The following is an 8,214-nucleotide window of genomic DNA, read 5'->3' as shown; positions in this document are numbered from 1 at the left end:
CATTACACACTCAGAACAGGTAAAACCCACAGCATTACACACCTGGAACAGGAAACACACACCATTACACACTCAGAACAGGAAAAACACAGCATTACACACCTGGAACAGGAAACACACACCATTACACACTCGGAACAGGAAACACACACCATTACACACCTGGAACAGGTAAAACCCACAGCATTACACACCTGGAACAGGTAAAACCCACAGCATTACACACCTGGAACAGGAAACACACAGCATTACACACCTGGAACAGGTAAATTGATCACATGGTGGTTGTGTGACTCTGTGATCAGTTCTGATTAATGTGTATTTTTGTGGACATTTCTGATGAAGGACTCAGTCGTATTTTATCTTATGTCATTTTGTGCAGTTGTTAAAATGTATATATAAAACAATCGGTATATAAAACTGTAAATATAGTTTTTTTTCTGAACTCTTGGTCTTCAGTCTCCATTTTCCTAAACTAAATCTGTAGAATAGCAATAATAATCATATATATTATTTATACTGCACTTTCCATTGGAGTGCTACAGTGTAAGACGAGGAGAAAAGACAAACCAAGGCAAAATATTTAGAAGGCATAAAAATACTATTATATAAAAAAAGAATTTTTTCACATTGACTCTCTCTAAATGACTCACAGTCTGAATTCACTGACTGTCTCTCATTAAAAAAAATAAAAAACAAAAACAAAAACAGTCACCAGGTAAGCATTAGGAGTCTTAGATTGTTTCATGTGATGTGGATTAATGGAAAGCTTTCACTGTTTTTTAGAACATAATGATGACTGTGAAAATGTGTTATTGTTATCAGGTTATTGCTGATTTAGCTTAGTTAGTCAATATATTGTAACAGAAATAAACAAACAAACAAATAAATATACATATACATACATAAATACATATATACATACATACATAAATACATATATACATACATACATAAATATAAAGAAGATATAAAGAAGAAATAAATAAAAAGAAAGTATGTTTTTATTGATCAGGGCCTAAATAACAATTGAGTCATCCTCAACAACTTCCATAAACAAACAAATAACCTCAGATGATGAAAAACAGACTCAATTTGTAGTAATTGTTCCCCCAAAAATAAATCAACATTCAGAAAACAGATGGGAAAAAAATAAGTACACCCTTCCCATTTCCACAATCATTAAGCAAGTAATTAGCAGCCAGGTGTTACTAATGAAAGGCATGAGATTAGTTAATCATCAAGAGGTGTGACTAAATCTATAAAAGCAGGACTTTAGGCAGTTTGGTGTTCTGGATGTGTGTATCTACATCATGCCAAGAAGCAAGAAAGACATCAGCCATGACCTCAGAGAAACAAATGTCACTGCTCATCGATCTGGGGAGGGTTATAAGGCCATCTCCAAATGATTTGAAATTCACCATTCCACAGTGAGAAGAATTGTCCAGAATTCTCACAGTTATCATGGATGTCTGATGTAGAGAAGATATAGGGAATAATTTGTGATTTATGTAATAAAATTAACAGTAGTCTCATTTCTAAACTGCCATACAGTTTAATCTGTAAGTGAATTCAGTAACTGTCTCTGAATGACTCCTGTGCAGGAATGACTCCTCTGTAGTAATAGTTCCTCTCTCTGAGTAACTCTTTACAACAGAATGTCTCTCTTCTCTGAATGCCTCACTCACTACATGACTCTCTTCTCTGAACGACTCCTCTTTCTGAACGACTCCTCTCCCTGAATGAGTCCTCTCCCTGAACGACTCCTCTCTCTGAATAACTCCCTCTCTGAATGACTCCTCTCTCTGAACGACTCCTTTCTCTGAATGACTCCTCTCTCTGAACGACTTCTCTCTCTGAACGACTCCTTTCTCTGAATGACTCCTCTCTCTGAACGACTTCTCTCTCTGAACGACTCCTCTCTCTGAACGACTCCTCTCCCTGAATGAGTCCTCTCCCTGAACGACTCCTCTCCCTGAATGAGTCCTCTCCCTGAAAGACTCCTCTCTCTGAATGAGTTATCTCTCTGAACGACTCCTCTCCCTGAATGAGTTATCTCTCTGAACGACTCCTCTCCCTGAACGACTCTTCTCCCTGAATGAGTTATCCCTCTGAACGACTCCTCTTTCTGAATAACTCCCTCTCTGAATGAGTCCTCTTTCTGAACGACTCCTCTCTCTGAACGACTCCTCTCCCTGAACGACTCCTCTCTCTGAATGAGTTATCTCTCTGAACGACTCCTCTCTCTGAACGACTCCTCTCCCTGAACGACTCCTCTTTCTGAACGACTCCTCTCTCTGAACGACTCCTCTTTCTGAATGACTCCTCTCCCTGAATGATGCTCTCTGAATGACAGAGAGAGAGAGAGAGAGAGAGAGAGAGAGAGAGAGAGTCCATTCTAGGCATTGTTTGCCACTAATTCATAGGCTGCCTTGTTTTTGGTTTTGATTAAATTCACCATTTTTGGATTTCTTTTGATGAGCTTATAGAGATTATAGAAACTACTCTTTGGTGGAATGTGTTCTGCCTTAACCATATCAAGGCTTCAAAATATTAGGTAAAAGAATGATTATTAGTGATTTACTGTAAATGATGTACATATACATGTAGCAGCCTGGGAAAATCCTTCTTCTACACATGTTCCTAAACTGAAATGAGTTACTGTTTGCATGTTTCTCCACTAAAATACCTCTCACATTCTCGTATTCCTCTCATATTCTGCCACTTCTCCCAAGTAGTAATTTCCTCTGAAGTCTTGCCTTTGATATACTTTTCATATTTCTCTTTGCCCCCTTCCCTTGGTTGAACATGTTCTGGATCTTCACAGCATCAGCATACTCATTCCAGGTGGTTTGGTGAGAATCTGTAACAACAGAAGTATAATTTTGACTTGTCAAATATAACCAGCCAGAATACATTATAGTCCAAAGTTCTCCCCAGAATGCGTCTGGGTTGTTATTTTAATGTCCTAATATTCTAATATAACATCACAGCAGTTGTAATCTCATATCCTCAACCAAAACAGAATCAGGATTTGAGTGACTCTTATTCTCAGCACCTGAGTGGACATCCTGCCCCATAGAAAATGAGATCAGCACTTATAGTAAGCGCTGTTCAGGAAATGCATTATCTGGGGGAATGAGTCAGGAAGTCTTACGAGTTCATTGTGAAGACTTTGATATACGGTCACTAGTACTTGAAGAAAACCACCCTGGAAGTACAGAATGTAAGAAAATATAACAGTAGGTTACATATAAATATATATATATATATATATATGCAGTGTGGGGACCTTTTATAAGCTTCACACATGAGGTAACGACTCTGTTGTTAGTACCTGACTATCAGACGAACACAGAGGAAGACGTCAGTAGCCAAAACAAACTTAGTCATAGAACCACAGTTACCTAAATGACTTATTGCAGCAGTTTAGCTTTTGCTGGATGTCTTGGGAACAGAGATTTAGAAGTCACTGTGAAGTACCCAGTTATGTACACTATATGGCCAAAAGTTTGTGGACACCTGACCATCACGCTGCTTTTTTAACATCCCATTCCAGATTCAGCCTCTTCTGGGAAGCTTTCCACTAGATGTTGGAGCGTGGCTGTGGGGATTTGTGTTCATTCAGCTACAAGAGCATTAGTGAGGTCAGGCGCTGATGTTGGGATGTCGAGGAGGTCTGGGGTTCAGTCGGTGTTCCAGTTCATCCCAAAGGTGTTCAGTGGGGTTGAGGTCAGGCCTCTGTGCAGGACACTCGAGTTCTTCCACTCCAACCTTCACACACCATGTCTTCATGGAGCTCACTTTGTGCACAGGGGCATTGTCATGCTGGAACAGGTTTGAGCCTCTTAGTTCCAGTGAAGGGAAACTGTAATGCTACAGCACACAGAGACGTTCTATACAACTGTGTGCTTCCAGTTTTGTGACACCAGTTTGGGGAAGAACCACATGTGGGTGTGATGGGTCACATGTCCACAGTTTTTTGGCCATACAGTGTAGAATAGAGATAAGCACCACCAGGGGAATATATGGTATTCTTTCCATATACCATTGTTATCTAATGATTAATTACATTCTCACTGACTTTGCTGCAAAGTTCACCAGCTTTTTGTGTTGCAACATCATTTGTTGTTGCTTGAATGACAGCATGAAAAAGACAGTTCAGATTTGAGGAGTTGACAGTTTCCCGAGAGCCGTCAGGGCGTATAATATCAATGTGGCCACTCTGTGGCGTGTCTCTACCCATAACCCTGTGTGTCAGGTTACTCCATATTCCTCTTGTTCTGTAAGACACAATAGACAATAATGTCCACAAGGGCACCAACAAAGAAAATGCCTGGATACTGATTTACACTGTATAAAGACTGAGCTCACTCTGGAGAAGTCAGAGGTGTTTTCATTAGCACGGGTTTGATAGCACCAGCTGCTGGATCAGTTCCTGGGTAAGTCTCCTCTCAGAGATGTTTTACTTTATCATCTACTACAGTTATACAAATTCCTTTTCCTTCCAGTAAGTTACTCTTTGTGAGAACATGAACCTCTAAAGCTGTTGCTGGCTTTTGTTCATCAGCTATACTATTGATGAAGCACTCAGGCAGAGACATTTCCCCACAGTCACTGACTGATTACAGATCATAATGATGCAGATACCTGAAAAAAAGGGTTTCATGCCTCTCTGGCAAATTGATAACCATCTTTCTAGTAACAGAGTTTAGTCTTTGAGTGAACGTTTTTGCAAACATGCATGTGGCAAACCCAGGAAAACTCACCACCATGTCTTGGGAAAGAACTTTTAAAACATAAATCAGTGTCATCTTTAAGATTTCCACATTTTCCAGTTTGTCCCTTCCGTTATTGTCATATGTCCTAAATTATCCCTAACACTGTCCAAGAACACATTATTATTATTATTATTATTATTATTATTATTATTATTGTTATTATTATTATTATTATTATTATTTCTGATTTTCCGTGATGCAAGCCATGGACAGTAATACATCAGTGACACTGAAACTTCTTTTCTAACATAATGACTCACCCTCGAACAAGGCTATGGTCAGATACACCAGCCGGTCTCTCCCATATCACACACACACACACACACATCATGCATGCACAAAGTTCCAAGTCTTCCTTGTTTTAGGTTGCTATCTTCTGGCTGTAGTGTAAAACAGTTTAAACTTGGGCAGCAGCTTTGTTGTCCAACATTGCTTCCTCAAATTCTGAGTCAGGTAGTAATAAAAATAAAACTCGGCCTGTGTTTTGGCAGCTGGAAGCTGGTCAGATCATGCTAGAAGTTTCATCAGGGAAGGAGGAGCACTGGTTTGGTGTAGCCTGATAATATTTAATGTCACAATAATCAATTTCTTATTTATTTCGTTCTTTATTACTTCACCCAGCGATCTTTAAAGAATTGTGAATTTTGAGTGTGCTAGTTGTCACCACCAGAGGGAGCTGCTACGCCGAACACGAAGAGTGAAGCTCATTACAGCTGAGAGAAAACGCCTCAGGTCCTTACGTCTTACTCTATACAATAAACATACATGTAATGACCTTTTGAACATTATGTGAAATAAAATTGAGGCTTAGTTAACATTATTAGGTAGCTAGTATTAGCCTGCTTTTTTTTCTGAGAGGACTAGTTAGCTTGTCAGGCTATTTATTTTCTAACTCAATCACTAAACGTTGATTTTGTAATTTATTGTTACTTAGCTAGCAGTGTTAGCTAAAATTACTCAAATTTGATATATGAATGTTAGGTAGCAAATTAGCTAAGACATGAGGCTAATTTTAGTAGTTAAAATAACAGAATTAGGAGTTACTGGAGTGCCAAGGAGTTTGGGAAGAAAAATGTGGCTATCAGATATTACATATAAAATAACAAAAGTTATTTTTCTGCAGAAGCATGCTAACGTTACATCACTGCACTGTCATATTTTGGTTTTATGGCGATTCTGCATTGATGAAGAGATTCATCACCACTTGTCTTGTGAATCTCAAACCATTTAGGCGGCATCTCTCAAATACCATGTGGTAACCGTGGAGACGCCCCTGACCCTTGGATTGGCTGGCACTGAAACTGATGACCAGTTCAGGATCACTGTAGTGTCCACGATGGCGTAGTTACAGATTTCTGCGTCTCCTTCTCAGGTGATGGACACTAATTTGGAAATTGTTTAGCACTGATAGATAGAGAGATAGACAGATATATAAATACTTACTTATTTTATCCCAAAGGGGAAATTTCGCTAAAACATAGTCAAGCTCAGGATCGAACCCAGGAGCTTGAAACTGTAACATGGTTCTGCTGCCACTGCACCAGTCATTTTTCAGTCAGTCCCTGCTTAAATAGGACACATTCATCCAGCACAGCTGTCAGTCGACGTGACCCTCAAGGACCAAACAAATACAGTATGTACATTCATAACTCAGGTGTGTTTTAAAAGCTTTACTACAATAAAAACACAAAACACCTTCCACATCTGGACTGAAATGAAAGGGTACGGTCTGGCAGTGTCTGCTTTATAATGAATTTGGGATTTGGGAAATGCGTTTTGACTCATTTTGACCTTATTCAAGATATTTTAACTTTATGCAGTGATGAAAATCACAAAGAGGCAGTTTCTGAGATTTTCTCAAGACCACAGACCATAGAGGCTGCTTTGGATACACAATACATTTAAATCCATTTCAGTAGACTCACGTAATCTTAATTGTAAAGTTTCCTCAAATTTATTTGAGCAGCCGAGACATGTCGAGTGTTTATATTTCACTTTTTTATTTTTACACAGAGTTACAAAGTTAATGGCTGACAAATCAGCTACTAGCTGGTATCACACCAAGTCAGTTAACACACCCAGGTTCATTATGCTTAGAAGCAGGAGACATGGATTCTATAATTTATTGAAAATAACCGTTCAAATTTTAGACAACACACACAAAAAAAAATGGCATCAAAAGAGACACGAAGCACAAGATACACACTGATCAGGTTAAACAGGATCAAACACACGCAGTGGAATACACACAAATATACAATTCAACACACACACAAATGAAAAGGATCACAAAACAACAACAAGAAAAGAAAAAAAAGAAAAGAAAAGCACATCTTTCTGATTAAATTTTATAAGATTTTTTCCGTGTGCTAGATTTAACTTAAAATTCTGTAGATAATACGCACAATGTTAAATAACACTTCCTGGCTTTCCTGAAGTGTGTTTTTCTTAATAAAATTAGAGAATTGTATTAGATTTTACCCAAAAATCACAGACTGCAGTTGATAACTCAATAATTTAAGGTAAATGTTATGCAATTCGTGTGTATTATATTAATCAAACCCCAAAATCAGTAAAAAAAAAAAAACAGTGTGCGATTCACTTTACTGAATCGATTCCTCAAGTGAATCAAACACCCTGATGATTGTTTTGTTTGATTCAATGATTCACTGCTGTCATTAGTAACCCAAGACCTCGGTTTCTTCTTATTACTGCGTTAGCTTTATTTAAAACTGTTTTAACTGAAGATTAGTCGCATCAATTCAACTTTCTTAAACTGTACATTTTGTTAAAGATATTACTATACTTGGGTTAAAAAATATCATCAATATTAAATACTTTAGACCTTAAAGTTAAGAATTTCTGTTTTTAAACAAATATTTATAAATTATTAGATCCCTTTATTTTTTTTTACTCATGGTGGTCCTATGAATGTAGTTTATTTGCTTTTTTAGAAAAAAAGAATCTGGATGTGTTTATTTAAATAATTTATTCATGAAAGAGTTATGTGCAAATGTAATGCTGCAGTCTGAAAAAAACCCCACTGCATGTATTATTCTGTACTTAAGGGGTAAGAGATGATGTGAAGAGGAGATGATTATGGAATTAAATATGAATTATTTATATGAGGTCTGTTAGTAAATCACACACTGCCCCCGCTGGCCATTCACTGAACTGCACTGTTTACAGCACTACATTCAGGAGTCCCTGCTTTTCCCAAACAAGGCACTTATTTCACACACACACACACACACACACACACACACACACACACACACACACACACACACACTACATAACATCAAAAAACATACATCACTGAACATTTGTGAATAATTTCTAAATAATAATCATCTATTGGCATGATGACGTCATGATGCATGATGACGTCACAAAGGGCGATGATGTCACTCTATGGATAAAGTATAAATAG

The sequence above is a fragment of the Pangasianodon hypophthalmus genome, chromosome 4, assembly GCF_027358585.1.
Source record: "Pangasianodon hypophthalmus isolate fPanHyp1 chromosome 4, fPanHyp1.pri, whole genome shotgun sequence".
NCBI classification, from domain to species: Eukaryota; Metazoa; Chordata; class Actinopteri; order Siluriformes; family Pangasiidae; genus Pangasianodon; species Pangasianodon hypophthalmus.
Note: the sequence above shows the minus strand (reverse complement) of the source record.